Consider the following 16,436-nt stretch of genomic DNA (forward strand, 5'->3'; position numbering starts at 1 on the left):
GCTTAGTTCACAATTTCCGCTCCAAGTCACATCAAAAACACCAGCTAAAATCAAGATGTCCCAGCTCTAAAATAGTTGAACCTCTCAGACATTACATCAGACACTACCTTTCTAAGGAACAGTGGCAACTAGTGTTTCAGGACTACATTTTGGATTGATGGTGCATTTCTTGGCAGACAGACAACTCAGAACTGCATCCCTAGTCTCTCTGGATCAGGTCTCACATAGCTCAGAACCACCATATGAACGGAAAGATCCTTCTTTGTTATAATAGGATACATTGTGATCCGGGTGGCTTAAATAACATCTTCACAGTTGCGGCTTCTTGAGCTCTCTGTCCTATCCCTGTAGAGCTCAAGAACATCTGGTTAAGGACTGCCTTCTTTATCATCTTGGTGGTGAATAGATACATTTGACATCTCTGGACAATGTTGCCATGATAGAGTGGCTACATCACTTACCAAAAATCTAATGCATTGTTTGTGCTGTCAGAAGCTTGGTACCAGAAAATTACAAACTGTAGACAAAAGAACCAGTTCTGATCTCTACATTGGTGTAAATCTAGGCAGACTACATTGAATTAGAGGGCATTACAGTGGTGTAAAGGAGCACAGAATCAAGCCTACCAAAACATCATTTATGATGAATACAGTGAAAACTGTACTAAGTAACCATCATGAAAAACCATAAAAGCCTGTCTGATGCAACCTTTCATCCTCCTTATGACTTGCAAGGTCACCATAGATAATAATAAAATACAGAAAATAATAATCCCCACAGAAAGTCTACACACTTTAGATTCTCGCCTCTGTTTCCCAGTGCCTCTGCATGCACACACACAGATTTTGATGGTAAATCCTTGTTGCAGACAGTGCCAAAGTTCACTACAGAGTGCTATGCTCCTGCTCATTGGCTGTGGCTTTATAGAATAGCATCTTCTCCCATCTTATCATTGTATTGTTTTTCCTTTTCACAGTATTTCTGTTTAATCCTGTCTTCCCTTGTAAACATAATCTTTACTGCTTAGTGAACTCATGTCAAGAGGGACCTGTAGCAGGAACTACAGAATACTAAATCTCAGTAAAAACTCATCTCTGTGATGGTATGTGTTTGTCAGAAAGTTCCTCCTCTCCCCTATGTTGATTAGACTTGATCCTGTTCCACTGAACCCAATAGGAGATTTGCCAAGGACTTAAAATAGGACAGGGTTAGTGAACACATGAAGTGATAGAAAGACACATGCATTGTGCATACAACTCCCCTCAGGCGCTTGCAGAGAACAGTTCCTGCCACTCTATAGGAACTCCTTGCTTAACCTTGTAGTTACGTTCTTGAAAAATGCAACTTTAAGCGAAACGATGTTCATAATAGAGTTTTCAAGAGAATTACAGGTTCTAGTTAAGCAAGGCTATAACTTGTGTCTGGCAGACTAAACCAACATGCTTGTAAAATCACGTGAGCATTTTATCACTGTGCAGTGTTACGGCAATATTAACACATTTTCAGTGTGTGTACTTCAGAGCATACCAGAAAAACTGAAATGTGAGAGTCAAATTTCACTGTGAATGTAAAAAGGGCATATTCAAGAAGCAAAGGACTGACAAGTTAATTTGATCCCAGATCATTAACTCAATGAACTACAGTAGATCCTAAGCAGGTATAAATCAAATTAGATGGAGCTATGTCAGTTTATAGTAGCTGAGGATCTGGCTCAATGTCTCTCATAACCATATGACAGTAATCTTTATGTTAAATGGGTAAAGGTGGGGACAAATCCTTTTTATGCATAATTTGGTATTGTGCTCTGATTTTGACAAAAAGAAACTAAGATAGTGGGGTCAAGGCATTGAATCTTTGGTTCATGCCACTCAGTAAAGTTTGGAGAGAACAAGTATGTTTCAATAATTCCTTGTAGTATGTGTCAAGAGAATTACACGGTCATTCTAACACATTAAATTCTGAAAGAAAATGGGATTGGGAAATGGAGGTTGAGAACTGTGTTAAGTATTCTTGCAAACAAGTTTTGAACCATAGAGCATGGGCCATGCCTTTACTGTGAATCCCAGCACAATATTTATTTTTGTTACACAGATTTCCTTAACACTTTAACAGTGTTTACAGTTCAAAATATTACTGCTGAGTATAAAAGGGAGGAAGCTTATTGAGTGGGCTTGGGAGCCGATTCTGTTCCTGTCTTTAATGACTGACTTGTTGTCTGACCTTTAGCAAGTCACTAACTTCTCTGTACCCTAGTTCTGCCAACTGTAAAATGGCAAATACCACCACCCACTGTTACCTAGGTCACTGTTGTGGTCTTATGCTTAGCTAATTAAAATACATTGAGTGATTTGAGATCCTCAGATGAAAGGGGCTATACGAAGGATCCCTAATAATCACTCTTACTGGAAAGGCAAACTAGCCAAAAATAGAGACAAGGAGAGAAGTCATGAATTCTTTTGCATTACTATAAAAAATATGTGGATTTCAGTATGAAGCCTGCACATTTAAGCTTAATGCCAGTTTTACACACGCCAGTTTTATTTATGTCTAAGTAACAGGAGGGAGTGGGATGGAAATGTATCATTTCTTTGAATATACGGTGATATCTTGCCAAGATAAGTTAAAAAAAATTCCCTGGAGCAGATAAATTAAAAAGCTAAAAATTATTTTAATTTACATGAATTAGTTAAAAACCACTTATTTCTTCTCTCAAAGATCATCTCTGCTAATTGTGAAAGTCATAGAAGTACATTCTGTGGGAAAGGGTAACGAAGGCTACTTACTTGTCAAATTGGTCATGTCATTATTTTGCTGCACAATCCAAACAGTATAATTTCCCCCGTTCCTAGTATGCTATCAGCCTACAGAAAAGGATGCATGTGTAAGCCATTGTGACCTTTCCTGCTTGTCTGTTTTGACCTTTCTGACCTCATTAGACTGCTAGGTAGGGAAGCCTAAATAAAGAAATAGAAGAGCTGTTGGGTACACTTGATGGATTAGAAATACCAGGAATGTGTCTGGATTTACTTAAACACTGAACTGAACAACCAAATTACAGCACTTTTCATCAAAGTATTGTGATGGTGGGTAAGTATATTTATCTCCATTTTACAGATGGAGAAACTGAGTAACAGAGGTCCAGATTTTTAAAGGTGTTTAGGCATCTAATGATCCAGATAGGTCGGATTTTCAGATGTGTTTAGGCATCTCACTCTTATTGATTTCAACAGGAGTTAGGTGATCAGGCTCTTTTGAAAATCCCACTAGGCACCTCTCTGCATTTTTAGGCACCTAAATCCTGGCTCAGGGAGATTAAATCCCACATTCAGCAAGATACTTGTGCACATGTGTAACTTTAAGCATGAGTAATCCCAAAAAAGTCAATGGGGCTACTCATGTTTTTCAATTTACTCACATGCCTAGATGCCTTGTTGAACGGGGAAATTCTCGGAGAGAGACTGTTTCAGCGCCTGTAATACAATCAGGGCGCCTGGTGCCCAGTGTCATGTTTTAAACACGAGAGAATATTGCCTCCAAAATTCTAGTAAATTAGAGAATATATGTACAGCTATAACCCTGATCTGGGAAACATACACACGCTTACTTCCATAGCATTATTCAGGATCTTAAAACTAAGTATGTGCATAAATGTTTGCAGGATTGGGAACCAATTCACTCTTGCATTTTTATGGGTAATATTAACTGTATAAATTAAAGATCCATTATTTTTAATTCACCATTTTTAACTTGTGTTTGACATATTCAATATGACCTCTTTTGGGTGCTACTGATATTAGAAGTGTAAAGATAGTTCACTAGCATGAAATTAAAGCCAGGAGAAAGAATGCAAACCACATGTATAAACACCTAAAACTATGAGACAATTCTCTGCAATGGTTGTTCTCTTCTTTCAGGACATGCACACATTTCTTTAAACCTTCTCCTTACTGGCTATATATCTTCTCTTAGAGACAGCGCTACCAAATGAGACATTTTAAAACCAGAACTGTTTCTGTTATTCTATGATTCCTAATGAAAAATCTCTTGCACTGAAACATCCATTCTCCCTCCAAACTGAAAGATAATTAGGAATGGATGTTTTTTCAGAATTTTCTTCAGGTACATAGCTATACCTTTCAATACATATTGGAAGACAGACCAGCCCCAGCCCATATGTAATCTAAAAAGCCCCAGAACTGACTTATACCGCTATGCTCACAGTACTCAAATCTAGTCACATTCCACTGTCATGTAAAATTAGGTCCTGTCTGACGTGGACAATCAGTCTTTATCTCTACGGCTGATAGGATATGAGGTGTGCAGTTCAACTACCCTGCAGTTTATAGTTGCAACTATTTTGCTGTAGGCCCACAACAGAGCAAGGTTAGATGACATGGTGGTTAAAAAAAAAAACCAACTGAACCTTGTCTCTACTACAGCTCCCATTGTTGTTATGTCTGGTGAAGCTGCACTAATGGCAAAGGCATCAGATTTTTGTGAGCATAGGTGCAGCCACAGGGAAATCAGCTTGAGACTTGGGTAGCACAGTGTGCACATTCATCTTTGTTTATCTACTGAATCCTTATGAATGCTTGAATCCTTTCAAGCTGTTGTAGTTATTTTTTTATTTTAGCCAAAGCCTGCAATGTGAGTTCGTGGCCATGGAAATCAGAAGCAGAATTATAATCAGCTAGCAATTACTCCCTCTTAGGTGGAGTGAAGACAACACCTGTTTAATCAAAACTATCTTTGACATCTTTCAAATAAGTAAAAATTTCTATCATGAGTCCCTCCTTGCAAAACTGAAAGAAATCCAGATCTGCCTCCTTCAAAATGAGGGAGCCACTCCGAAAGTGGAGTAATGGAGTTGCCTGATACATCAAAGCCTACCTGAGATTACACTTGCTCTTTGATTAACATACCATTAAGGCAGTGATGACTGTTGACATTTCTGAGGAGGGCTGATCCACAGGGAGAAGTGAAGTGGAGCTTGTTGTGGCACAGAGGGGTTCCATATACTGTGGAGAAGAGAGGTTACCCCCGATGAAGAAAAGGGATTTGGAGGCAGCAAAGAGAGATGCCTGAAACACAGAGGCCTCTAAAAAGAGAGTTCTAGAAGCAATGGATCTAAAACTACTTTAAACAACAATCTGTAAGACAAAAACACTAAAATCTGCACAAATTTAGGGGATGAAATTCTTGTTTTTTTCAGTTTGTCCTGACGCATTAACTTATCTATGATCACACAAGATCCAAAGCAGGAAAACTGCCACCAAAAAGGCATATAGGAGAAAATCTCTCTTGACAAAAAACAAGAGAAAGATGCTCCAAAGAGAGTGGGAAACACTCCACAAAACTGAATAAGGTATCTCTCTACAGAAATTTCTCAGTCCCAATGACTTAAAGGACAGGAATTTTTTTTCTTCCTCCAAAATAAATCAGGTATCTGTAACATTACAGAGGCCAAGATCCCACAGTGAACGACAATGACAGATGTAGCAGGAACATGCAGCAGGAGATAACTAGCTTTTAGTGTCTTATGACCATCCAGAATTTCTAGACCCATTTATATCAGAGTTTCTCCATCACAAAAATATGAGAATATTGAAGACATAAGAATGGCCATACTGGGTCAGACCAAAGGTCCATCCAGCCCAGTATCCTGTCTACTGACAGTGGCCAATGCCAGGTGCCCCAGAGGGAGTGAACCTAACAGGCAATGATCAAGTGATAACACTGCTCTACAGCCAAAATGCTTCTGAAATAAATGTAGGCCAACTTTACTAATTCTGGGTCACTGAGAACGAAAATTATGCTTAAAATTGTTGATTGGCTCTAGTTTTCAAGTTATGCTATTGGGTCAGTATATATGACCCTTGACTTGGGAATAGCGGAGGATAAGTGAGTTATAAAGGGAAGGGATCTCAATTTAAACCAGAAATGACTAAAATACATCTTTGACTGGATCTATGAATAAATCTATGACTGGGTTTGGACAGTACTTGCTTTTTAGGCAAAACAATGAATGATGCAATCTGAAGCTGGTATTGTGTCATACATGATATGAATTGCATCATGTTATTCCTAGAAGTCATGGATGATGCAATCATAACGAAGCTTACATCATTCTGCTGAACAAATTGCCCTATATCAGCTCTAGAAATCATACAGTGTCGTGCTCTCTTATTTGTCAGTTTTTGATTTTGCAAAGGGACACATTTCTGTTTAGCCAAAGTGAGCAGAGATGCCTCGTACTTGTGTGAACAGTGCAGATAACTTCTGCTATGTTTGTGGTGAAGTGACTTTTGCATCACAAAAGCGCAGTATAACCACTATGGTTAAGAAAGCCTATCACCTTTATTTTGGCTGCAAAATTGGAGATCAGGACAAGAGGTGGGCCCCACACATATGCTGCAACACTTGTGCAACAAATCTTCGCCAGTGGTTGAACAGGAAAAGGAAATCTATGCCTTTTGCAGTGCCAATGATTTGGAGAGAGCCAACAGATCATACCAGCAATTGTTACTTCTGCATGGTGCCTCCAGTTGGGAAAGGTGTGTCAAAGAAGAAAAAGTGGACTGTGCATTATCCAAACATTCCATCAGCTATACGCCCAGTACCCCACGGAGAAGGACTGCCGGTTCCTGATGCACCAGAACCATTCTCACTCAAGTCAGATGAGGAAGAGGATGAAACTTCTGGTCCTGAACCATCAATGTCACAGGACTCACATTTTCTCCCATCCTCCTCCTCTGAACCACACCTCATAACACAAGGTGAACTGAATGACCTTGTCGGGGATTTGGAACTACCCAAGAGTAAGGCAGAGCTGCTGGGCCCCAGACTACAGCAGTGGAATCTCCTGGCAGGTGATGTTAGGGTTTCCATGTTCCATGACCGTCAAAAGGATCTTGTCCCATTCTTCTTCATGGAAGGTGATCTTGTAGCCTGCAACAACATCGATGGTGTGATGGCAGCCCTCAACATCGTTCACGATCCAGATGAGTGGAGACTGTTCATTGATTCATCGAAGATGAGTCTTAAAGCTGTTTTACTGCATAATGGCAATGTTTTGCCATCAATTCCAGTTGGTCATGCAGTCCATATGAAGGAAACCTATGACAACATGAAACAACTTTTGAGGTGCATAAACTATGACCAACATCAGTGGCAGCTTTGTGGCGATTTGAAGGTTGTTGCTCTCTTGCTTGGTCTGCAGACTGGATACACAAAGTACTGCTGTTTTCTCTGCGAATGGGATAGTCGTGCAAGAGATTCCCACTACATCAAGAAAGATTGGCCACTCCGACAGTCATTGGAGCCTGGGAGGAAAAGTGTTCAGCATCCACCACTTGTTGAATCAAGGAAGATTTTGTTACCACCCTTACACATCAAGCTGGGTCTGATGAAGAACTTTGTCAAGGCCATTGACAAAACACAAGCAGCTTTCAAGTACCTCCATGGAAAATTTCCAAGGTTAAGTGAAGCTAAGATAAAGGAAGGTGTCTTTGTTGGTCCTCAGATTCGTGAACTTCTTTGAGATGATGCATTTGACCATGCACTGCGTGGCAAGGAAAAGACGGCATGGAAAGCCTTCCAGTTAGTGGCAATAAATTTTCTCGGAAACAACAAGGCAGACAACTACAGGTTATTGGTGGAAAACCTCCTCAAGGCATACAAAAGCCTTGGTTGCAACATATCACTAAAGATACATTTTTTGCACGCTCACCTAGATTTTTTTCCACCGAACTGTGGAGCAGTGAGCGACGAGCACGGCGAGCTATTCACCAGGACAATGCAACAATGGAGAAACGCTATCAGGGCAAATGGAGCCCATCAATGCTTGCAGACTATTGCTGGACAGTGACAAGAGATGCTCCATTTAATGAATACAATGAGACAAGCCAAGAAGCGCCGAGTAGACACTGAATAGGACTAAACTATGTACATAATAGTTTTTTGCCTTTTGTTTCATAATAAATTTTATTTATATAACCCTTTTGCTGATTTTTAAAGTGTTACATAAACAGGACAGGTGAAATATTATCATGTAAAGCAACCATAAACACATGAAAAGAGCTAGGTTTACAATTTATGATTAAAACTCTACTATCTACACAATATACATAGACATAAAATGTAAAAACTTAAATATCTTAGAAACAGTAGCCAACCAGTTGTTTTAATTGTCATATTTGAATTCAGCACATCAAAATACATAATAAATAGCACATTTTATCTCTGAAGCAGACGACTTCTCAAAAATTGTAGACCAGTGTAACAAGTAATGATCAAGACTACTGACATGTTCCGTGGGTTCTTTATTATTTAGGAATAACTATGTTATCTTTGTGGGCTCAGATCTTTTTTTTTATTTTGCTTACAGAGAGGCAGGGACTGTGTTTCAGGTCACTTAGGGTACAATCTTCAAAAGCACATAAGTGACTTAGGACCCTAAGTTTTACTGATTGGGATTTAGGCTCCTAAATAATGTCAGACCTTTTGAAAAATTATGCCTAGTAATTATATTTCCTTTCACGACGGCTACATGTTGAAGAGAGACCATACTGCTTGTAATGAGGTGGTGTGCAAGATCCCCGTTTGAGTCCCAGTCTCACCACCCCACTCATTGTATTTTCCCACCACTCCCAGCCCATCTCTCTGCCCAATCAATCTCAGTTTCCCCTACCCTGACTCCTTGTCCCCTCATCCCATTTCCCCCTCCTGGCTCCTCATCTAATCTGCCTTTCCTCTGCCTCCTGCCTTCAGTCATCCCCCATCCTGTTCCTTTTTTCCCCTTCTCCTCCACTCACTTCCAGTCCCACCCCTTTGTCCCAGATTATTTGCTCAGACAGCGCCAGTAATCTCCCAACATCCCAGCTCCTTGTCTCCCCTTCCTCTTTGTCCCCATCCCGGATACTGGTTCCCAGTCTCCGTGTCCAGTCAGTCCCAGTCCCGCAGCAGGCCAATCTCAGCGCTACCCCATCCTGTCTCACTCACCAGCTCCCAGTCTCCCCACACTCCTACAGCTCTTAGTCCCAAGTATCCTTGTGCAACCATTTCCAGCATCCCCTTCAACCCCAGCTCCCAGTCCCAGTCTCTCTTTGCTCAGCCAGTCATAGCCTCCGGTCTCACATCTCCATCTCTCAGTCACAGTCCCCTGGCCCAACTTAGTCCCAGTCCCAGTCTTAGTTATTCTCTTCTTCCTTTCAGTCCCAGTTTCCCATGACCCCATCACCCCAGTTCCCTGTCCTGGGCTCTTTGAGCTGGCTCCCAGTCCTCGTCTACCCACCAACTGCTAGTTTATCCTTTCCCTGTCCTAGGCTCACCAATTTCCTTATCCTAATCTAGTCCTCCCCTCCCCACCTGATTCAAAACTTATCCCCTTTGCATTTGATTCAGATAGTTTCCTCCTCCAGACCTGGTAAAACATAAAACCAGGACCCACAGTGCCCCCAATCACCCAAGAAGACTTATACAATATCACTTATAAAATTATTGTTTTGACATTTGGCATAAGTTGCTAATGAGTCCTAGTCCGAAGATATTTAGATCCTGATTCTGCAATCTAAAACTCCCACTGAGGTCAATAAGGGAAGGCAAAAGTTACCAGAACCCTAAAAAGACAATTCTGTGTCCTGCATTGTCATGTACAGCCTGATTCTGAAATCCAAAAGGTGACTGAGACTGGACTTCACTTTTGCTCTGAAAATAGTAAAATCCAGATGTATTATGATTTCAGATGAGTGTAAATTCCACACAGTTTGAATCCTCCTCCAGATTGACCAGCCTCTCCCCACAAACAAAACCCAACACAATGTTTTAGATTCAACTTATTGAAACACACTTTTGTCTCTTACTCTATCTTTCACTATACACAGGATCTTACTTTTAATATTTGAAAATTGAAAATACGTATTCTAAAAACCAACACACATCTTAAAGATAGAAATTGCATAAAGATAAATCTCTCAACAAGTACAAAGCTGTTTCTCCCCCCTCTTCCCCTTCCCCATGTGGGTATTATAATCAAAAGCCAAAGAAAATGAGGTACATTTTATTTCTAGTTGAAATCTATATATAGCTTTTTTAAAAGCTACTCCACAGGGGTATTGGAAATTACCACCGTTTTTCCTTGTACTTAGAATAAGAGAGCTATGTGGTAGTTGTGAGAAGACTAGAGCTGAACAAATAATTTACAACAAAATTTATCCAGTGAATTTATCCTCTTTTTATAATCATTAAATATCTAGGAGAAGATCATTAATTCCTCTAATTTATTCAATATTTTAAATTATTCAGTGAGATACTTTTACTACGTGAACTGATTTCAAAATAATTCTCTGTGAGTACTCAATATTTCAGAAGTGTTAGTTAATTGTTTTGGATCAGATAAGTCACACAATATTGTTTCAGTTCTTTGACTGGATGAGCATGCATGAACTTCAGTATAAATGTCTACATATGTTAGGTTATAATACAATTTCTGAAAACATTTCTTCATACAACTTCAAAATTCATTTTCCATGAATACATGTGCCAACAAAATTAAACTGCTAAAATGTTTGCAGAAAGTTAACACAAAAGGGTGTAAGTATGCAAAACTGAATTCATTTGCAAAGCTGACTGAAGATTCATGGATTTTTTTTTCCCTCCAGTATTCATCTAGTTCTAATTAAAACTGATGGCAAGTGTTGACCTTGTAACAGCTTCTACTGTCAGCTGTAAACAGCACCAAACTTAAAATTGCATTTGGGGAGCAAAATAATGTTTGTGACCAGTTTGGTGTTAACCATACAAACAAACCTTCTACGGACTTTTCAAACAGAATTTTATCTTTTGTACCAGCAACTGGTCCAACTGTTTTAGACAGTTATACTAAATTTGGTCTACATAAATGTATGTACGTCTGGACATGAATAACTACTACTTAACTACTGACCTTGTGATCTCAAAGAATTCCAGTTTCTCTCAGGAGATTTTAGGCTGCTGAAACCATGTTTTCAGTCTGTAGATACTGCCTTAATTTTTCCTTAAGAGAGTGAAATTCATATCTCATTACTGACAAAATGATACAAACAAACATCAACTGGTTAAGAAACCTTTAAAATTTCTAAATACTCTATTAGTAATGTCTCACATGCTATAACAGGATACTTATTCAATCAAGCACACAAATCACCTCATCTGTGCATCAAATCAACTAGCATGTGAGGAAAACAATTGCCAAAAAAGAGAGTCAGTCTCATCTATCAGTAAGTCATATACATTATTTTAAATAAAATATTAACATAATATGGATGTGAATTGCAGTTAACTTAAATTTAAGAATTTAAAATACTTCATTGTAGGAACAATTGACCTGAGAATAGTTAAAGAGATCTAGAACTTTTGAGAACACTGCTGTTACTAATCTGATCCTGTCTATCCTTTGCCTTGCCATTCTACATATGCTCTTCTCCAGCTCATGACAACACTGCACAAAGAGGGACTTCCTTGTATCTTCTCCCTGGTGGTCTACTGATCAGGATTCAGTGGCGCTCTCACAGCCATAGCCTGGGTTTGATTCTCGGAAAGGGAAGGCTTTCCCTTTGCATAAATTAGCCACTTCTGTTACGATATGCTAGGTACAGTCTGGAAACACACAACTCCGCTTTATCTGGAAAAACCTAGAACACTCCAGTCAACATATATTAAACAAAGCTTTTCTCTTTTTTGAGTTTCTCAGAGAGATGTAATGAAAGATCAGTTACCTGAACAACAACAACAACAACAACAAATATCAAATTGTGGAAGAAGAATAAATGCAACTTCTCTTCTTAAAAATCTATTTTAATAAATCCTTTTCAAAACCCATTTGTTCAAGGTATCCTGTAAGTAATAGTTCTAATCAAATCACAATAGCTAATAATGATTTTTTTTAAAAAGTATAACCATTAAGATACGTATGCTAGCCAACTTTATGACCATGTAACTGCCCATTAAATCTTACTGAGTGTTTACCCCTGTATAAAGGGCCAGCACATGGTCAGTGCACCATTAAAGTTCTACCTAAGTTTGATTTTGAATTTAACCAATTGTCCTCACCTTTTGCCCAACCCAGCAGTTCTTAAACTGTGGGTTGGGACCCCAAAGTGGGTCGCAACCCCGTTTTAATGAGATTGCCAGAGCTAGCATTAGACTTGGTGAAGCCTGAGCCCCACCATTCAGCCCTGTGCAGCGAGGCTTAGGCTTCAGCTTCAGCCCTGGGTAGCAGGGCTCAAGTTACAGGTCCCCTGCCCAGGGCTGAAGCCCTTGGGCTTTGGGCCCCCCGACTGGGACAGTAGGGGTCAGGATTTGCCCCCCCTGCCCGGAGCGGCGGGGTTCAGGCTTCGGTCCCCTCTCTTGGGCTCCTGTAGGAATTTTTGTTTTCAGAAGCGGGTCATGGTGCCAATGAAGTTTGAGAACTGCTTTCTCCAAACATTCCCTGTGTTAATCTTCTCTTGACCTGAGATGCAATCCTGGCTGCACTGAAGTCAATGGCAAAACTCTCATTAACTTCAGTGAGACCACAATCTCAACCCTGGTGTTTATTTAGGACTCAATACATCAGACTTTGAGTAAGATTATGAACATGAGCGGCCCCAAAGAGTCAAGCGCATGTGTTTGCAAGATTTGGCCATTTGATGGTAAGGCCTTATAGAGCATTCACATTTAGCAGCTATATAAATACAGTATTATAAGAATGCTCACTGTAATCAATGAAATGTGGTTATGTTCTTCCTGCAAATCTATTAAAAGAGAGACAGCAAAGTCAACATTTTTATTCTTTTGTAATACTTTAATGTTTTAATGGTGCATCAGCTCAAAGATTTTAGTGTCCCCTCCACTCCTGTCTCTATAGAAAAAAAACACTAAATTAAATGTATTTGCTAGGTCCAACTGTGTACATAAAGTTAAAAATAACAACAATCAAAGTTAATTTTAAAATGTGTATGTCCATGAGGTGGAGGGGAACCCACAACACAGAAACTTTATCACCGTCTTTGGTAAAATGTAGGTCACTTATTTAGTTTCCATAGTAACCATTGCTGAACTATAGCTCCATAGCGGACCATAGCCAATGGCTGCTTTCTTTGATAAATAGGTAAGGTTACAAATAATACAGCTGTGTCTCACTTGAAATCACAGAGAGCCAAAACAAGTGTTTTCCCATATCAAATGCAGCTCTGCACTAGAACACTCTAAAAATTAGGACAACATTTTCAAAAGTCTTAAGTAATGTTAAGTGCTTCAGTTACTAGGTTCCCAACATGAGACACACAAGGCCTGATTTTCCGACGTTCTAAAAAATCCACCAGTCAGCCTGTATCTCAGGTTTGGGCACCCAAAATCCAAAGCATTCAGTAATAGAAGTACATTTTGAAAACACGAGTCTTAGTAACTTCATATTAAGGATACTATGATATGATCATTCAACTCTAAACATCTGATAAATGGGACTGGTTTTGTTCTGGAAAAGGGCAATCACACTACTAGATTTAGAATTGGATGGCAATTTTTAAAATTGTTATTATTATACACTATTTCTCAATCAGCAGCAAAACATTTATGCAGAGCAATCTGTTGCTGACACCAGATGAACACAAGAGAAATTACTTAACTGCTTTGCAGGAAACAAGACGACAACAGTATCAGGGAGAAAGTTACTTCATACAGCCTTTACACTAGCTTACACACTAACTGCTGCAGTGTTTCTCAAGTTACTTAAAATGGGTGGTGTATGTGCACATGTTCTGGGAGCACTGAATTTGCAGGTTACATCAGTTTGCACCCAATCCTTCCTCGTGATTCTGCACAAAATCTCTGAAGTGAAAAAGAATGAGTCATCCTCAGTGAACAAAGGATTTTCAATGTTCTTGGTGCATTACATTTCTTTGACCTAAGAAACTTGGCCAATTGTCATTTAGTTCACTCACTCATCTCTCCTCCATTCCCTCGCTTACCAACCAGCCAACTTTCAAACCTTCTGCAGGCAGAAATGTTTGCCAAGTGACATCTGCCACTCCCACCTCCTTGGTCTTACCAAGGAGATGGGGCCACTGCTTGCCAAGTTCCTCCTCCCTCCATGGGAGTGAGGGAGTCTCTTCTTCACACATCAGAGGTGACCATACACTCAACAAGCTGTCTTCCCACCTTCCTATTGGCTTCATCGCTACATCTCCCCAGCACCTACTCTGCTCCTCCAGGAACTCCTCCTACACCTTCTTCCTCTTGGTACCCCAAAATTCATCTTTCTTTGTTATTGCCCCTCACCTCAAGAAACCCACTTATCTACCTCGATTGCCATATTGCTAACATTTTATCTGCCTCCAAATTGTCACATGGGCTGTGAAATTGACTCGGTGCATGGCCTTGGGCAAATCACAATCTTACTCTGCTTTAATTTCTCATTTGTAACATACGAATGATAATACCTCTGTGATACTCAGAATAAAGATGCCTCAGAACCTCCAAGTATTATTACTACTTTCCAGAAAGATGTTCCGCAATTGTAATAAGGGTTCAATATTTTCTAGTATTTTCCTTGTTTTATACTATCTGGAAAATTAGCAGACGTGGTCTGCAGTTGGTCATAAACAAAGAATTCATATTTATACAGTGATTCTACAATTACAATACTGATTAATGAAAACTGCCCTGGTGTGTTTGCTCTATTCCTTAGATGAAATAGCATGTTCCAAAAATATTTTACACCTCTTAGCAATACATTATTATTCTTTGCAGATCAAAAATCAAAATGGTTGTCATGGAAACTGCAAAAAGTAGAAAGTCAGTCATGACATAGCAATAGTATAATGGAAACTGTCTGCTGGGAAATCACTTACTGACTCAAGTTTTCATTTTGGAAATGCTTGGGTGAATTTAACCAGAAAGTCAAATAGTTCTCAAATCTAAAACACTGTAGTATTAATCGCAAAATAGCATCTGTTATTGTAATCTTATGGTCAGAGTCTGGGAGGTAAGAAGTATTATCCCTATATTTTACAGATGGGCTACATGAGGCACAGAAAAGCTAATTCCAAAAGTTTTAAAACTAGCTTCTGATTTTTGAGTGCCTCAATTTTTGCATTATTAGCCTGAGACACATAGGACTGATTTTGTGGGTGTTCAGTACCCACTACTCTCTACGTCTCTCAAGTTAGGCACTAAGAATTGTGGAAACCTAAATCAGAGACCACTTCTGAAAAGACTGGAATTAGACTTTCTGTGCCTCATCTGTGAAATGGAGATAATAATTGCATGCCTCACTGAAGTGTTCGGATGCTCAATTCACTAGACGAGCAAATTGGGTGGTGTGACAGTGACTGATGAAGGTTTATATGACAGTGGAAAAACAGTTAGATTTCCCTAAACTTTCATTTCAAGACTTTCTAACTTTGGGGATTTTGTAAGAGGTCAGCATTTTTAATGATTTTATTTATTTATTTATTTATTGGGCGGGAGTCTCATTAGCTGGATTCCTTGAAACATACGTTCATCCTTAACTTTTTGGCAGGAAGTTGTTGTTTTTTATTTGGGTACATATATTTAGAATACGAAACAATCTAATACTGATATTGCCTATGCTTAGAATAAGAATCATCAATATGACAATGTTTAAAGATTTCTAAGAGTAAATGACAAATTTTAATGTGGCCCATGCTACATGTGCCTATGTAAAGCACAGGTGTACACAGAGAACCAGATCCTTTATGCTGATGGCACCTGAAGGTTCCCCAGATCTAGGCTTTACATCACCTACTCCCCCATTCTGCATAGGAAGCACAGCAGAATGGGCTGTCCGGGGGAAGGAGGTAGCATGGTCAGTGCACGCATTATAGTGATCCAGGTCCATTCCACCTGGCATAAATTACAGCAGTGATGTGGCCTGCGGCAGGTATGAGCTCCGACCAGTCTCAGATGCCTGTGAGATTGCTGACAAATCTGTATAACACAGGCTGAAATCAATGGAAAACTCCTATTAACTTCAGTGGCGCCAGGATTTCACCCCATTGTTTTTAGTGTTACAGTTTATGCTGCAAAAAATTATAAGCACTTGAAGACAGGGCCTTACAATGGAATTCTTAAATTAAAGACACTATCATTAAGATAAACAGTAAAATAGGTAGCAGTCTATTAATATACATTTATAATTACATTTATCTACAAAAAATGTCCATTAAACAGTTTAAAACCTGTGGAATGGAAGCTATCGGGATGCACCAGTAAAAGTCTAAATGCCAGTTTGTCTCCTGGTGAGGTTAGTCCCATGTATGGAAGAGGAAACTCAGGGAGACACAAATGCTCTGCAGAGCTTTTTTGGGGGGAAGCAGCTTTGGAGAGTACCCTCCTAATCATTTTACCCCCTCCTGACTCCTTGTGCAGCCAGAGGCTGAACCCTATGGGACATCCCC

At 39.5% G+C, this 16,436-nt stretch overlaps 1 protein-coding gene across 7 annotated transcripts in view; it reads right to left on the reverse strand.

Moving 5' to 3' along the window:
- Nucleotides 1–16,436, reverse strand: part of CSRNP3 (cysteine and serine rich nuclear protein 3) — a 146,179-nt gene that overhangs the window by 73,579 nt on the left and 56,164 nt on the right. For 3 of the 7 annotated variants that reach the window (XM_039495655.1, XM_039495654.1, XM_039495653.1), the window contains exon 2: nucleotides 10,943–11,032. The exons of the other annotated variants lie outside the window; for them this stretch is intronic. The gene's annotated coding sequence lies outside the window, so the exon portion shown is untranslated. The remainder of the gene's footprint in view (nucleotides 1–10,942; nucleotides 11,033–16,436) is intronic. 7 annotated transcript variants of the gene reach the window in all.

This window comes from Mauremys reevesii, linkage group 11 (genome assembly GCF_016161935.1).
Source record: "Mauremys reevesii isolate NIE-2019 linkage group 11, ASM1616193v1, whole genome shotgun sequence".
Taxonomy (NCBI): domain Eukaryota; kingdom Metazoa; phylum Chordata; order Testudines; family Geoemydidae; genus Mauremys; species Mauremys reevesii.